Source organism: Oenanthe melanoleuca, chromosome 5 (assembly GCF_029582105.1).
Source record: "Oenanthe melanoleuca isolate GR-GAL-2019-014 chromosome 5, OMel1.0, whole genome shotgun sequence".
Lineage (NCBI taxonomy): Eukaryota > Metazoa > Chordata > Aves > Passeriformes > Muscicapidae > Oenanthe > Oenanthe melanoleuca.
In genome coordinates, this window is record NC_079339.1 from 10,369,190 (window position 1) to 10,386,256 (window position 17,067).

Here is a 17,067-nt window from a genome sequence, read left to right on the forward strand (position 1 = left end):
CTCTGCTTCTTTAGGCATCTCCATGTGGGAGATAAAATAAACGTGGACAAAAGTTTGGAATGCAGCTTCTAAGTCAGGTTCCTGCTAGGAAATTACTCCAGCTCTCTGCTGCTTGGGCTGTTTTAAAAAAATGGAATCAAACCCTTTGTTCCATTGGCCTCACACCCCAAATTCCAGTAGGACAGACAAGTCCCTCTCCTTGGACAGCAACATCTCCTACCTGGCCCTGTGCCTTCCCCAGCCTTCAGTGGTCACTGTCTCCATCTTCCCACACCTTCTCATCTTCTCCTTGGCACACTTGGCTTCCTCATCCTGCAGAGCAAACACAGGGACAGCCACCAGGGACTGGTGGCACCCTCTGGATGGTCACCCCTCTGCTGGGCACCATCCCTGCTCCACAGCCCATTCCTGTTCCTGTCATCTCCTTTTAACGGGATGTTAAACCACAAACGTTTGCTCTGCTGTGTTTTGGGACAGCAGAGACTCCCTCAAGGCCGTGGGCAAAGCTCCTGTTCCCACCCTCTGCCTCCCAAACCTCTGCTGGGGCTGAGGAAACATCTCAGTTCCTGCTGGCAATTTCCTCCTGTGCCCATAAACCCAGAGAAATCGCGGCTGCCCCATCCCTGGAAGTGTCCAAGGCCAGGCTGGACGGGGCTTGGAGCACCCTGGGCTGTGGATGGAACGGGAGGGGATGGAATGAAATGATCCTTAAGGTCCCTTCCCACTCAAACCATTTGGGGATTCCACGATCTCCCCACACATTTATTTTGCACCAGTTCCTCTCAAATATAAATTCTCAAATTTAGATCATTTGTTAAAGGAATAATTTAAAAATTATTCCAGGAATAAAAAGGGGAGCACCAAATGTACAAGAATCATTCCTATGTCCATCAAATCATTATTAACTGGAAGCTTATTCCCTTGTCTCTGTCCTTGTTTAGCTTTCCTGGAAAACCTTATGACCCCAGAGTCTCTCAGAGAGAAGTATCAGGATTACTGGAAGGTTTGCTCTGCCAGAGACCCACGGGGGTTCACAACACTTGTTCCTCTGTGTCTTTATCCTTTAACCAGCTTTCCCCCAGAATGGTGTTGTGGGAGAAATTCAGAATTACTAGAAACATCCACCAAATAACCCAGGACTTCCCCTCTCCTCTTTTTGCTCCACATCAGGGATGTTTTGCTGAGTGCCACAGGCATGGGATGCCTCAGCATTCGCTGGGGATATTGTTCAAGACTGAACTTGTGGCCTCAGTGCTCCAAAATGTCCCATCAGCCCCCATTCCAGATGGGAATGTCTCAAACAGCAATGTGGGGTGTTCCCTCTCCCATCCAACCATTGGGACAGCTCACATAGAATGTGACTGACTTACAGGGTCTGAAATTCCTGCCTCAAAAGGCAGGTGGTGGAATATCCTCTCCTGGGAATATCCAGAACACCAGGAGTGTTCCCGGAATCCACGGGTCAGGGGCAGAGTCAGATGAACAATCCTGAACTGGTTTTCAGGGGATGCATCCCCAGCCTATGGCTACAACAACTCCAAAGCTGTTCCTTCCCCCTGGGACAGCCAGGGAAAATATCCTCATCATGGATTTCTGAAAGGAAAAACCTCACAGCTCCAGGATACTTGGCTCTTCCCAAATCCAGGCCAGCACTTCAACAGGCTTTAAGGAATAAACGACAGGAAAGACCATCTCAGGGTGCACACCATGAGCTGGGCACATTCCTCACTGGAACTGGGCTGTTCCCACATCTCTGTGACAGTTGGGAGCATCCCCATTTCCTCACTCTTCCATTCAGGAGAAAGAAACAACAGAGCCCTCAAACACCCAGTGTGCAATCCCAACAACCCCGAGAAAACCACTTTGGTCTGGGAAGACACATAATGCCTGATTTTGGAAAAAACCAAATGGCAGGACTGGAAACATTTCCAGGCATGGAGCCTCCCAGCTCTGGAAATGTAGCTCTCCAAGGCTTCTTCCTAGAAGAGACCCCAAACTTGTCCCTGACTGGGCTCAGGGAGAAAATCCCACCTGTTTCACCTGCCTGGTACAGGCCAAATTCCATGGACAGCCCAGGAGGGTGTCCCTGACCTTGGCAGGGGGTGGGATGTTCTGTAAGGACACAGATCATTCCAGGAATTTCAGGCACATCTGAGCCACTTCTCAGCTTCCAGCTCCTCCCCAAGCCTCATCCTCAGACCTGCTGGGAAGGGAAGCAGTGGCTCCTCTCCCCAAACACACCCACTGCCCAGAACCACCGGGTGACACGAGAGGTTGATCCATTGTCTTGGCTGTTTTCCATAATCCAGAACTTCAGGGACTCCAGAGTGGGACAAGCAGGATCAGCCCCAGGTTCCAGGTACTGGCACAAAGGAGCTGCTGTGCTGGAAGAGGCAATTTCCGAGGCTCCTCTCCCCTTTGCTGGGAATTCAGTGCTGCACCTGGCAGTGATCACGGATTTAACCCTTCCTTAGGGATTAATCCCCAACACTCGCTGCCTAGTGCTGCTGGAGCAGGAAAAAAAGCTCTGCCAAATCCAGAGGGGTCCCTGTCCAGTTTCCCAGGGCGGATGGAAAGCTGCTACTGACAGGCTGGATCTCAGGAGAACTTCAATAATTAATTTGATGAAAGCTTCTAAAACAGGAACTTGTTTCCAAGTCTAAGGGAGCTCCAATCCAATCATTTGCCAGGCTTCCCAATAAAGTGCTGCAAAAATGTGTCTGTGTGTAGGAATCTTCTTTTAACCCAATTTCAGGGAAAAGTTGCCTAAGGTTTCATTTAAAATTTAAACCAGCCTGTGACATATCAGACAGAAAAAACTATTTAATAGGTCTCTTTTGCCAGCTGCATGGCCCAGACCCAACATTTTGGCTCATGTGGGAAGCTGATGGGATGCGCAGAAACAAGTTCAATTCCACCTTCAAGCAATTCCCAAGGACGTGATGACCCTACAATGAAGTCCTGGCTTGGAAAAATGCTATCCTGCCTGTGACAATGATCAGGGTGAGTGCAGGTGCTCCAAACTGTCAGTGACAGCTCCTGCACTGCTTCCTGTCCTTTCCCAAAGCCCCAGGAACTGGGGCTGGGGGGATTTGTTGTGGCTGCAGGCCCACTTTTGGCCACAGATGCCTGGATGTGAACAGTGGCCCCTTTCCAAAGGAAACAATATTCAATCCGCCAGTGTCTTGAGGTCAGGTCAGAGGTGGCATCTGGAGCTCCAAGGGCAGCCAGAGTCTGAGTTGCTGAAAGGTTTGGTCTTGGAGAAATCCTGTTGTCTTGGCTTGCAAAGCAAGATGTAACCAAAAGTGTGTATTCCATCACCATCTGCTGAAACAGGTGGGGCAGTGATCATTCCTCCAGGAAGATATCTTCTGTTAATGGGCCATCTGTTAAAACCAGGGGAAGGAGCCAAGCACCTCCTACCTAGATAAAAACCTGAGATTAGAAACATCAAAGCAGCCTTTTTGCACTGGATTCCAGAGGAAAACCAGACCCTTCTACATCATCACTGGACCTTTGGAGTAAAACTGCACCCTTCTACAGGACCACTGATTCAACTGAACCACATCTGTCACTCCAGGACTGCAGCCACCATTTAATGGGACTGCTATCAACACCCTGACTGACAGGGTGTCAGATTGTATTCTGACTCTGTCAGTGTTTTATTGTTTTGTATTACTGTAATTTTATTTTATTTTTAATTTTTCTAGTAAAGAATTGTTATTCCTATTCCCATATCTTTGCCAGAAAGCTCCTTAATTTCAAAATTACAATAATTTGGAGGGAGAGGATTTACACTTTCCACTTCAATAGAGGCTCCTGCCTTCCTTAGCAGGCACCTGTCTTTCAAACCAAGATACCTGGGATGTTTGTGATCCATAGGAATCAAACCTCATTCCCCCACTGTCTGAAGGTCAGGTCAGAGACAATGGACATACTACTTTTAAATTAAAGCAAATGTTTTAACAGACCAATATTACATCCTCTATGCATTTTGATATTCACTCCTTTTATTTGCATGATGGGCTGTGCCTATGGGAATAAGTTTGTAAAAATGAGATAATTTAAAGAAAACTCCTCTTGCTTCCATTGAAGTTACTAAAAAGGGTATTATGTGAGGAAAAGTATTACTATTATTTACATATTAATTTTTTAATTATAAATATTAATGTTTATTCTATCAAGTTCATCTGATCAGTAATAGAACTGATCCTTCTCTTACCTGCTATTCTGAAAGACCACTTCTGATCTTTGTGAATACCAAACAGAATCATTATGTCAGCCTGGGAAACCTCTGGAATATTGATGCTACCTTGGAAAAAGAATCTCTGTCTCCCTAGAAATGACAGCACAACTTTTGAGACAACAGGAAGCCCACAAGTCACAAAATATTTAAGCTTTTTCTTAAAATAACTAAACTGTGGTGATGAAATACTAGATGAAGGTCAGTTTCAGTGCTCAGTGACATGCCATGACAGTTTTATTTTACTTCTCTGGGTTGCTGGGCAAGGAAAAAGCCTTTTGTAGACAGTCTGAATGATCAAAAACCTGCTCTTGCCCAGAGAAGCCCTTCCATCTGGGAAATGGCATGGCAGAAGGAGAGATTGTCTTAAATACCTACTACGGCTGCAGGGACATGGAAATCTGCTGAGCATGGCATGGAAAAATGCCACAGGTGAGAAGCGGACAAGAGGTACAGACAGCAAAAATGAAAGAACAACTGACAGGAATGTGGAAGTTACATCAAAAACAGATGAATTCCACAAGTAATTGAAGGAGAGTGCTGAGGATTTTCTGCAACTGGACGAGTAGCACCACAAAAGACTGGGATTATCTAGGTAATGGCATCAGAAATGCTAGATATGGGTATAGATGCAGCAAAACTGGGACCAAGATAAAAGACAAGAGAAGGAAAAGTCTGGATAGGAGAAAGGGAAGTACACCAGCAGGAAAAAAAGGGTCAGGAAATGGGAAAGGGGATAATAAGGTATGAAAATCATGTTGCATTGGAGGGCTTGCTAGGAAGCATTATGTTCCAACATCTCAGCCTAAGTCAGGACCATCAAACCAAACCTGTTGTTCTGGCCATGCCACACAGACAAGATCAACTCTCATGGTTAGGAGACACAGAAGGAAAGGAATACTTTGCCTGGCAAGCAAGGGAGCACCCCATCAGACAGGTCAAGCACCTGAATATTGTGACAGCAGTGGTGCTACCCACTGCCTCATAAGAGCCTCCTGCATGTTTTGTGAATCCTCACACTCCCAGTGAGCTAAACACTATTGTGGCAATTACTCCAGTATCACTGAATCCACAATACAGACAGCAGCTCAAATATGCTGCTGCTATCCAGAGCCCAAGTTACCAGATGAACAGAGGGCTTTGTTAACCAAAATGAAACAAGAGCAAAATCACTGAGGACAGCAACATGCACTCATGCAGCAGATTTAGAACTCAAAACACCCTTCTGAACAACAGATGTTGGGGGTTTGGTGTTTTTGAACCAGGACATCTCAGTTTAGATTTGCAAGCATATACCCATATTAAAAAAACCTCAAACCACATAACCAAGTCTTTGTGCCATATAATGTTAATGTTAGTAAATGGTTTATTATACATTTGATCTAGAGTTTGGAATTTCCTCACTGCTAGTAGAGGAGAGTTACACCATCACTGGCTGCCTAGAGCACACCATTTATAGAAAGACCTTGATAACTAACAAACTTGGAACCAGGACGAGGACTACTCTAGGTCCTTACAGTGTGATTTACAAAGCAATCTAAAACTGCATTTTACATAATATTTAATCTGGATTAGTTCTCAGCAACATTTTTCCTCAATAGACAAAGCACATGACTAAGTCAATGTGTTATATTCATCACAGCACTGAGTTTAAGTATTGGCTCAATTTACAGTTCCACCACCCACTTAAACCTGACATATGACTCCAGGCTGTATATAAATGCCAATTTTAGCCATTTCTGACTTGGACTTTAGTAAGAACATCATTTGCCTCTCATTCTCAGAAGAAGAAAAAATTGCCAGCGGCTGGCTGTGCATATTCATAATTATTTCACATTTTCCTCATTCTGAACATCTTGTTTTATGGAGCTTGTGTAAATACATGGGTGAGCATCTTCACCACAGGCTGGTGGAACTGTTAATAACTAATAGGGGAAAACATCTTTCCATCTGAAAGATGCTGTTCCCACACTTTGCTCAGAAAGGATCATTTTCCACCACACAGATGTTTTTGGCCTAAAGCCTCTTTTCAAGCTACATGCAATGCAGCAATACAAGTAATAGAGACCTGTAATGCAAATAGGGTGAACTGAAGAAAAGGGGCCTTATTTTTTTTAACTACAGGAGAATACCAACCACTAAGTATGCCCAGAGCTTGCTCATCCCACTATTTTAGGCTACTTAAGCAATGACATGAAAACAGGCTCTGACATAGGAAATGTGAGAAAAAATGGAATAACACAGTGAAAACAAACCCCTAAATTAATGGAGAAATATAAAGAACAACTCATAAAAATTGTATATCTCTAAATTAATCTAAGAGTCTATCTTCAGAGACTCTTTACTTTTCTTTATTCTTTAAATGGTTCAATTTATAAAAACTCTTATTTTTATCAAAGGCAACATAATATTATTATTCCATGTTTGATGGGACAAGACTTTTCTGACACTGCTTAGTTGAAGTGGAATGGTCATTGGATTGGAAATTTTCCAAAGAGCCTTTGCCATTAGGAAAAAAAGGAAAGTTTGTCACCTGCACTTTCGCTGCACTTCTTTTCCAAGCTGAAGAAAAAACACACAAACAGTCTAATGAGACACCCTGCAGGCTTAGTCCTTTCAGACATAGCAGAATCAGCTACATCTACTTAAATGCAGTTTTTGGAACAGCTCTGAACTAGAAAGGCACTAAGGTACACCATCCTCACCATGTGAGGAGCAGGAGTCCTTCTGAATAAACTTCAAACCAGACATTTATAAGCCAGCATCAGGCACTGGAATCAATATCCTAACATAGCAGGAAACCATCAGGATTTCTCCCAGTGTGTACTGCAGGGGTTTGGAACATCAATCTGGAAACACTACATACACTGCATACAGAATTCTTGACTTAAATGAGTTGTGCTGCAGCCCCATTCAGCTTTTTTGTAAAGGCTTTGTGCAACAACTGCTACTGAAAAAAACCCAATCAAACAAAAAAATAAAGACAAAACTATTTTCTCCAAACCCATAGACATTTTTCTTAGTTCCAGGAACTGCACACAAACCCAGAGATTTTTGAGACCCCTTCTGCATGTTGGAAACATTGCAGGTATTGGATAATCCTCAGTTTAATCATCAAAAAAGAGCCCTTAGGCAAACTTTACAGAGCTTTGCTGCTATTTTTAAAAAGCAGAGTACTCCTGAAACAGGAAACTGCTCTGTACTAGTTGCCAAGAGTGTTATTAAGGAAAAAAAGGAGTTAAGTCCTAGAAATGTAATGAGAATGATTATTGCAACATGAAGCCATCCTCATGAAACAGATTATATCTGGAAAAGAATTCAAGTCCTGTTAGCCACCAATGGAAACAAGTTTCAAAGTGATGGCAAAGTAATTTCTTTCCAATTACTTAGCTAATTTAAACATATTAAACCATTGAATTAACAAAACAATTTTTAAGTTACAGTGCTTTCTTTAATGAAACTTTGAAATCTCACTAGATTCAAACATGGTATAAAGGTATAAAGGTATAAAACTAATTAGTTTTAATTGTCACATTAAAAACAAACCTTCATCTTAAGTTTGCTTTTTAAAAAATGTGTTAGGGCCCATCCTCCCATTCCATCTCCTTCATTGTCACACTAAGACCATGTGATTGAATGAAAAATCACCCACTGCACACTGACAACTAAGTCCTCAATCTCCCCTAAAATCAGCATGGAGAAAACAGAACTGAGAACAACTCCGATAGCAGAACAAGAAGAGACAATAAAATTCGTGAGTATAAAAGTATCAGAAAATAACCAAATTTGGAATTTATTCTCTCAAATATAACTAACATCTTACCAACTACTTTTTTTTTAAAGTATTTCAGGTGACACTATGTGAAAACTGATCATTCAAAGATTTTTGCCCACATGCACACCCATTAAAGCAGCATGAGGGTCAGTCATGAAAATCAATATAAAATAAGACTTTAGCATAACCTTTTTTTCTACTTATGCACACTGTAAACCAGTAGGAGACAGGGAACTTTTAATAACTCTTTACAATTGCTCAATACAGGTTCTCTTATAAAGGTAAATTAAGTGATCCCAGCAGTGGAATTCCTGTCAATGGCACCATAAATAAGAGCAGTAAAGTTAATGAATCTCACCAGTTTAAGGAAGGTTTCCACACTCACCTGACTGTGCCCTCACTCTTTCAATCTGGTTAAATGCCTCTGACACAGGAACTAATTTGCTCCACACAGAGTTCCACATGTACCCTTAGCCCCTTCTGAGATTATTTGGGATAAAGGAGGTTGTTCATGTCACAAAGAGTTTCTTGGGTGCCTGTAGTTTTCAAGTCACTCTGGCCCAAGCACTTCTTCAGTTTCTAACTACAGCTTTTCTAACCCACCTTTGGCAACATCTGAAAATGTAAAAATATGATCTAAGCTAGCTGTTCTATGTTAGCATTAATTAATTTAGGACTTTTTATACAGGAATCAAAATTACCTGAATCAGACCATAGTTAACAGTTCAGCCTTGCTCTGATTCAACATGAATTTCAAAGCCCAGAACTCCAATAGAAAATAGGCTTAGAACACCTCATGACTCTCATTTGAGTTCTGCAGGAAGCCTAGCCATGATTAACTTTCTTTCCTGTTGGCTGGACTTGATCTGCAGCCTGAGCAGCATCACAGCTGCTTAATTAATATAGTAGCAAGGAAAACACGAATACTGTTGAATCTTAACTAGAAAAATGAGCTTCTAATGCTGTTGTCAGAAAGCAAGCTTGGTTTATGTCCCTTAGTTCAGTGAACTAGGAAAATTTAGGCTGTCTCATTTGTACTTCTTACAGCATTAGCAATAACCCAGACACACATCACCGTGCACAAGAATATCCACAAAATCTTCCTGACAACAAGTTTCTCTTGGAACTCATTGCAAACCTCTTAGGGTGTTTAACTTCAACAACTTCAAGGTCCAACCTTTTTTTAAAGAGTTTGATTATTGTTGTTCACAATTCCAATTTTCTAGGTTCCTTAGGTCAAGCCTGGTGAACAGAGGCTGTTACACCAGAGGGAGGTTAGTGCACATCCTCCTCTCCATATGTGAGAACTCTTAAAAATCCTATTAAGTTATGTCCATTTCACAAATATCCTGATGCAGCAAGCCAGGTTCATAATCAAGATATAATGATCATTGGAGAAGAAGTCCCCACTAAACCCAGTAAAATAATCCATGCAATGACACTGGATTTACCCCTCAGCATGACAAAAGCTCTTCTCTGTAACCAGACTTACAGATTAGCACCACAGAAACTTTAAAGTGTTCCTGCTGCCCATCAGTACACAATACATCCAATATTATTTTATTTATGTGAAAAAGTCTGCTACAACATCTGATTGATAAGTCTCATGCACTACATGAATTTTCTTTTGAAAAGCTGGTATTAGAAATGCTTGGATAACTTTCAGCAAGAAAAAATTTCAGCAGAAAATGCTTTTGGGGCAAGGGACGAAACACAGAAAAAACCCACAGTTTTTTTTTTTTCATACTTTTAATACAGCAACTGTAAAAAAAGGCCTTCCTTGTGTATGAGGAGAAATTTTGTTCCTGTATACATGTGAGTGTATAGATTGTGGTTTCTCTTCTCCTCTGCTTAACAATGTCTCCCAAACTCTCTACATCAACCTTTGACCCACACTCACTCCTGCCTGTGTTGATGTAATTGTGTGGGAAGTCACTTTACAAAGCAGACAACTAAAATACTCGTGTTGGGGGTATAAAAAGAGAAGCTCAGTGTACAAAAGAGGAGCTCAGTGGATAAATCATCTTCCCAGAATGTAAGAGAAATGCCAAACAAGATTTACATGCAGACATTCCCTTCTACTGTGCATCATATATCAAGCAGTGATTGATTATTTTTTTCCTCCAGGAAATCTCCAGTTTTATAGGTTTTTGTTAAAAACTGGACATAAATTTAGCAAAGGGTTGCAGGGATGGTGCCCATGGGAAAATTGCTGTCTGAGAAACAGTATAACAATAGGGAAATAAATATTTTTGTAAATGGTCACAAGACAGAAATGTAAATTTTCACCTGTGCCTACCTAGTAAAAAAAAATTTTAAAAATCATTGGTCATGTCTAAGTATATAAGTATATAAGTTGTTTTGACAACTTTTTTAGCACCTTCTACCATGAAGACAGGGTGGATGGTATAGACTTCTGACTCATTTATCTGGGAACAGTGGCCATTTTTTTTAGGCACTGAATCATCTAGAATAAAATAAAGCACACAAATCAAGACTATTATTTCTTGAAATTCTTTCAGAGTTGTAAGAACATCAACAAGAGATCTGCAAAAAGAAAGGATCAATCTCTTTTTGAGCTGTTAAAAAAAAAAGTGACTGGAAATGTCAAAAGTTGACAGTCAAAAGGGAACCTAAGTCTTCTGAACTGATGTCAGTTGGTATTTCTGCATGTCTAAGAGAACAAACACTAAAACCTCTGAAGTTATATTCTAATTCCACAACATAGCTTTGATGATCGGTGTTTAACATCAAAAGCTACAGAGAAAAGCTGAGAAACTTCCTGTAGAACATATGATGCAAAGCAACAACATAAATGACTCATTAATGCAACAACAAAAGTGTTTACTGTTCCTTATAGAGAAAGCAATGGAAATGCAACATGGACAGAAAACTGAACAAACTGCTTTTACCATGTTTGATTCAGTAGCAATGCTTCATCCTTCTCTTATTAATTCCACACTTATTGGAGGCCTAAGAAAGAAAAAAATCCATATCTTCAGAAAGAAAATAATGTTGGTAGAGTAGGGTCATTTTTTGCTCTTTCGTCCATTTCAAACAGAGCTGTTTCCTCTTACCTTTTTTTCCACTATCAGCTTCCCCACAGCAGGAAATTATTAGTAACCTGCCAATTATTTTCCTGATGACAACTTAAGAAAATGTTCAGGATCCCAATAAGATACTGAATGTACCTTAAGAGGTGAAATAATTAAGTAAAAATAAGTCAGTTCTATATTTAGGGCATTTCTGAAACATAAATAATAACCCTGAATTGTAGCAAACAAGTATTGGTTAAAAAGGAGGGGGGGAAGAATCCACAAAACACTGTTCTCATTGAATCATCAAATAAAACAGATTTGTTCTAAATATATGGACACAAAGGCAATAGAAAGGAATAAAACCGAATTTTTAAATACAAGAACAAATAAAAGATGCCATCTCTAATCAATAACAATCCCTAAATGCCAAGACAGCCACAAGAGAGTCAAGGTACAGGCTGTTTGTTAGGTCCTTAACATGGACTGGAGTCCAGTCAATGTACCTCATACACCATTTTTAAAGCAAAATGTCCTGTCCTTCCATTTCTTCAGGACAGAAGAAATGTTTGTTCTTCTACAAACATACAGAACTAGAAGTCTGATTAATTAATTTTTATTTATTTTTGCCACTTTGCCCTCCTTTAAGTGTCTACAGGCTTACATTGTTTAGCAGTAACATATTTCTAGACTTTTACCTATATTTAATATCATAGATAGTTCCAATAAGACAGAAATATATTGATTCGTATTGCTCTATTTCCTGTTTCAGTTCAAAAATATGCAAGATCAATTTCTGTGAATTGTACTAGATTTGCCAAGAATGGAGAGGGAATTTCTCCATTTCTTCACACAACTATCACCTGCTAGACAGCAGGTGGAGAAGATTTCTAAGTTGACATCTACATCCAGTTTAATTTTAATAGTTTAACCTGTGAAGTCATTAAGAATACCAGTCAGAACAGGATTACATGTACCATGAATAAATTCTGTGCCTACATACCCTCAAGGTGGTGTCAAACACACCCACTCCTTGTGTCTTGCTGTTCTACATTTCCTAGAACTTCCATGAGCAGCACCATGAACATCTATCCCCACCTACAATTCAGGAAATTTCCTGATGCTTCAACTGCAGTTGCCTCTTTTCTTTGCCTGGTATAAAAAGCACAGGGGTGGGGAGCAACACTGATCTGCATTTCCTTGTAGGAATATTTCCTTCTGAGGTCAACTAAACTGTTTCTCCTAGACTGGTCTGTCTCACTCTTTAAAATCATTCACACCATGAATTGGGACAGTATTTGGGATCAATACTTTCCAGACTGAATTTTAGCAACAAACTCCTGTACTAGCAGAGATTCATAAAGCTCCTGATTCATGTTTGGATCCCTACCTGAGGGAGGAAAATTCACATGTAGCCTAAAAACATCCAACCTTATGAATTTCCTTATGAACTTTTGCATGATTCAAGGGGAAGACAGGAGGGAAACAGTTTCCATTGCTCTTCAGGGAGATTCTTGCCATTAATTTTCAGGGTAGGAGATAAGACAGTCCTTCATATAAGTTACCTTTCTTGAAGTATGTGTCTGTGAACCTTTTTCAGCATATATTTAAGCCACCCTTCTCTTCTAGGCCTTTATCTGGTTATTTTAGATGAAGCAACTACTCTTCAGAAACTGCCAAATAAATAGTAATTTCTTTTCAATATATAGACACCACTTATCTAGTTGCTACTGTTACATCTGAATTTACACTCAAAAGCACTGCAAGACATTCCCAAATGCAAGAAAACAGAGTGCAGCTTTTTCCAGTTTAAAACAACAACAAATCAGTTAACATCTAATGAACATACCTGTTCCTGAAGCATAATCAAACTGAAAAAACCAGTAGTATTCAATGAGCAGCTGATCTACGTGATCACATTGGAAAGCATCTCTGTATCTCCAGCTGAGCTCCAAGCCTGCATGACTCTGCCAGGGCCTCAGGTTTCCCTCAGGCAAGGTTCAGACAACATTCACACATTAAGGGATGCTATTCCAGCACAGAAACAAATACCAATCACAGTCTGTGGGATTATCCTCAAATCACACCCTTTTTCCTTATCATAAATTGCACATCATTTTGCCTTCAATGTAATATATGTAAAGAAATAATTTTCTCAAAAGTCTTAATGTGCACATAAATTAATATAGCAAATATTGTGAATGCAATAGAAATAGATCCTTGAGAGCTTTTCTTTATAATAACTGGTACCAGAACTGTTCTGAACAGCTATAAAGTGCTGTTCAGTCCATGTCCCTCTCTTTTGCCAGAGGGAAGGTGAGAAAAGCAGGGGAGACCACGTTTACCAAGTTCTGCCTTTCAACAGAAAAATCATGATGACTGATATTATCAGCTAATCACACAACTGAACCAATTAATTTGCATTTCTGTGCCTAATGCAAACATATGTTCAAGGTAAGATTGAATAACCACGATTTGAATTTATTCAAATTTTAAAAAAATTAGTCAGTTATTTATAGACACAGAGAAAAGGGGTTTAGGTCTACTATTACACATTAAATATCTGATAAAAGAAACCTGAGGGGGTAGTGTTCCCAGTTGTACATAAAAGCCTAAATATTCAAAGTGTCTCTTCTCACCTGTAAATGCCTGCTTGATCAGATAGCTTCTCACTCGTAGTGAATGACCCAAAGGCATGGCCTGAGCATAACTCTGAAGGCTTAAACTGTGCAGAATATTATTATTATTATTATTATTATTATTATTATTATTATTATTATTATTATTATTTCTTCAAGACAAATATTTTAATTTGTACTTAAAAATTTAGCAGAAGTTGGGGAGTTCAATGAATGTAAATACTCTGCTTTTTACAATATAGCTTTCTTTGAAAATTAATAGATACAAGAAAGAAAATTAAAATTTTTTAAAGTATCTTGTATTTTTACCTCTAAACTGGAAAACTCCTTTTAGCAGAAGACTAGAAAACACTGCTGCAATAATTACCAAAAATCTCCTGAAAATTAATCACACTGTAGGGTATGAGGTGTATTTTTGATTACTAAATACTCAGATATTACCATGAAATACATTAATGAAAATTATTGCCAGCATTTTCAATGGAAATGTCAAAGAAAACAAAATATAAATATTAAAATAATATTTTTTAATAGGAACAAAATCTGTATAGGAGTAACACAAAACCAAAGAGGCTGTATGTGGTGACCATGCAGGAACAATCATCTCTCCCTTTAGCAGATACTGAAAAGAAATCAGCCTTGTCAGTGCCTAAAAAACCAAGGAAGGGCTGCCAAGGGACTTGTGTAAGCTGCAGTAATTTAGGCCTGCTTATGTGTGTTCAGTAACTCACAGATGAGCCTGGAACACAAACACACTGATTTGGCATTTTGGGACATACATGGAGTAAATGTCACTGAGAATTGAAAAACTAAGGTAAAACAGATAGTGACACTTAACCTCTTTCTTTAGGCTTGCATCAGCTGCTTATACCAGTTCTGTGAGAGCAAAAGCCATCATGGTGCTGAACTTCCAAATTCATCCATGGGGCTTTACTTCCAGCCACAGAAGTGTTTCCTGTGATATGTGGTCACAGGGAAGAGAGGGATGCACCCAAATCCATATCAATTTTATCCCCTCTGCTCTGATTTTGAATCAAAATCACGTGACATTTAAGTATCAAAGCAATAACATTAACAACTCACCATAGAGGAATGTTAATTTCCAAGCTTGTTTGTGACCAATATATTCTGACACTGTCAGTGTCAAGCCAAAAAGATAAATTTCTGAGTTGTGTCTTTGAAATCTGATTACAAGGGGGCAGTTTTGTGCTGTTCTGTGTGACCTTGGAGAGAAGTTGCTAAATAAAACATCACAGAACCAGGGGCATCCTGTGACAACTTCATGGAACACAGACAATTAAAACCTACGTGTGTTATATTTTAAATTTCTGCTTCTGTTAGAGTACTACAGAACATCAATTAATAAACAGTTTAGCTCATTGGCATAACCCAAAATTACTTTCAAGAGTGTATTTACTAGGGTCAAGTCTCTCTTGTATACTGAATTTACTAAGCAAGTGATGGAAAGGAATGCAATGTTGTCCACTAAATAAGGAAGGGTTAGATATCAAATTAAAAAAAAAATGGAAGTTTATTGCAGAGTATCAGTCTCCCAAGCACAGGGGAATTGTTTTAAATAGACTCATGAATACATTCTCTTAATAGCTGAGAATTTAATCCAAGTGCATCTCTACACTGTTGAGTTCCACAAATTCATCACCTCTTCAGAAATATGCTAGAATTACACTAGTGAAAACTAACTCAGCATGTCATCATTACTATCTTTAGCACTTTTTCTCCTTAAAAAATACACTTAGAATCATGAAGTAAAAAAACATCTTTAAAAAACAAGCCAATAGGTATCAGGTTCATGCAGACAACACCTTAGTGTTAAACTCCCACAGACCTAAGCTAAGAGTGACATCCAGTGGAAATACTGTCTACATCCTCTTGATGGCTGTAGCTCAGATTAAACCTATCATATCACATCTGTGTTATGAATATTCAGGAAGATATCCCTGTCTTGTATTATACATGTCACTGGAAAGGGAAAGGTGTGCAAGAATGAAAAGTAGTATCGGATTTCCACAGAGATGAAAGTTGTGCCACACCTTAATTCCTGTGGTCAAAGAGACAACATTCTTAATCAATGGTTCACCAAAACAAATTATCTGCCTTAGAGTTCACTGTTAAACCAGGGAGATTTTGCACAAAAAATATAACATGCTTCTGATGCTACATTTGCACAGGTATTTATTGTCATTGATAATTAAGCTATCTTTGGTAATACTCTATCCAACTTCCCAGTGACAATTAATATTATGAGGTAAGAGAGATACTGATGAAAGTTGCTATGTTTTGATCAAATGGAGCTGAACTGGGAACAAGATGAGTAAAGGCTGACAAACTGAGTTTTGTTATTTTTTTTTTTAAACAAGATGGAAAAAAATCCCTTGTGTATGAACAAGCCTGTTCTCCCAGTTTGTCTTTTTGGATATACACCCCTCTGGATTGAAGGAGAAAAACCCAAGGAGTTACATTTCACAGAGCTGCAGATGTGCAACATCTCTGTGGGAGTTGTGAATATTTAAGCAAAGGGAGATATGTTCCATGTCACCAGCAACCTTTTCCCTACTTCCTTTCACACACAGGAAGGGAGATCAGCCATCCATGATGCTGAACAGTTCCAGCACACTGGCCCTCATTCCATTATTCTCTGACCAGACTGGGAAGAAAGCTTCCCAGTTCTCTGGCTCCATTTTCACTATCTGTTCCCCACATTGCTTGATGTTAGATTCAACACATCTGGAGAGGAAGGATTTGGGAAAAATAGGGCTTTTGCTTCGTCACATGCCTGCAGCTAATGACTTTTACCACATCAAGTCTCACTTCTGCAAACACATATTTAAAACAAAATCTCACAGAAATCTGGAAGGAGCTGGAGAGTCTCCCCGGCCCTGTCAATAAAGACACTCAGTTGTTAACATGCACTGATAGAAAACAAAATAGGCAAATTACCACATGGTGATTGTATGAATTTCTGTGCTCCTGACAGAACGTTTGCTTCTGTTCCCAGTTGCAATACTAACCATACTAACTATAACTAGACATGGTTTAGTACCTAGTCAACTTGAAATCCACAATCAGGAGCTCTCATTCAGCTGCTCACTACCTCTGTCCTGCATACAATATTGCCTCTGCAACAAAAAATGGTAGTATTCAACTCCAAGGTTTCATAATAACCACTTTCAGGGTATGGCAGAAATATTCTTCCATTGGGTTTTTTATCTTTACAAAATTCCAAAGCAAATCTTCAAGTACTTTCCCCAATAAATTCCCTGGCTTCCAAATCAAATAAGCATTAATAAAGAAAAGATAACACCTCTATTTCTAGCATTCTGCAGTAGATTGCATATATAAAAAGATACTGAAGTG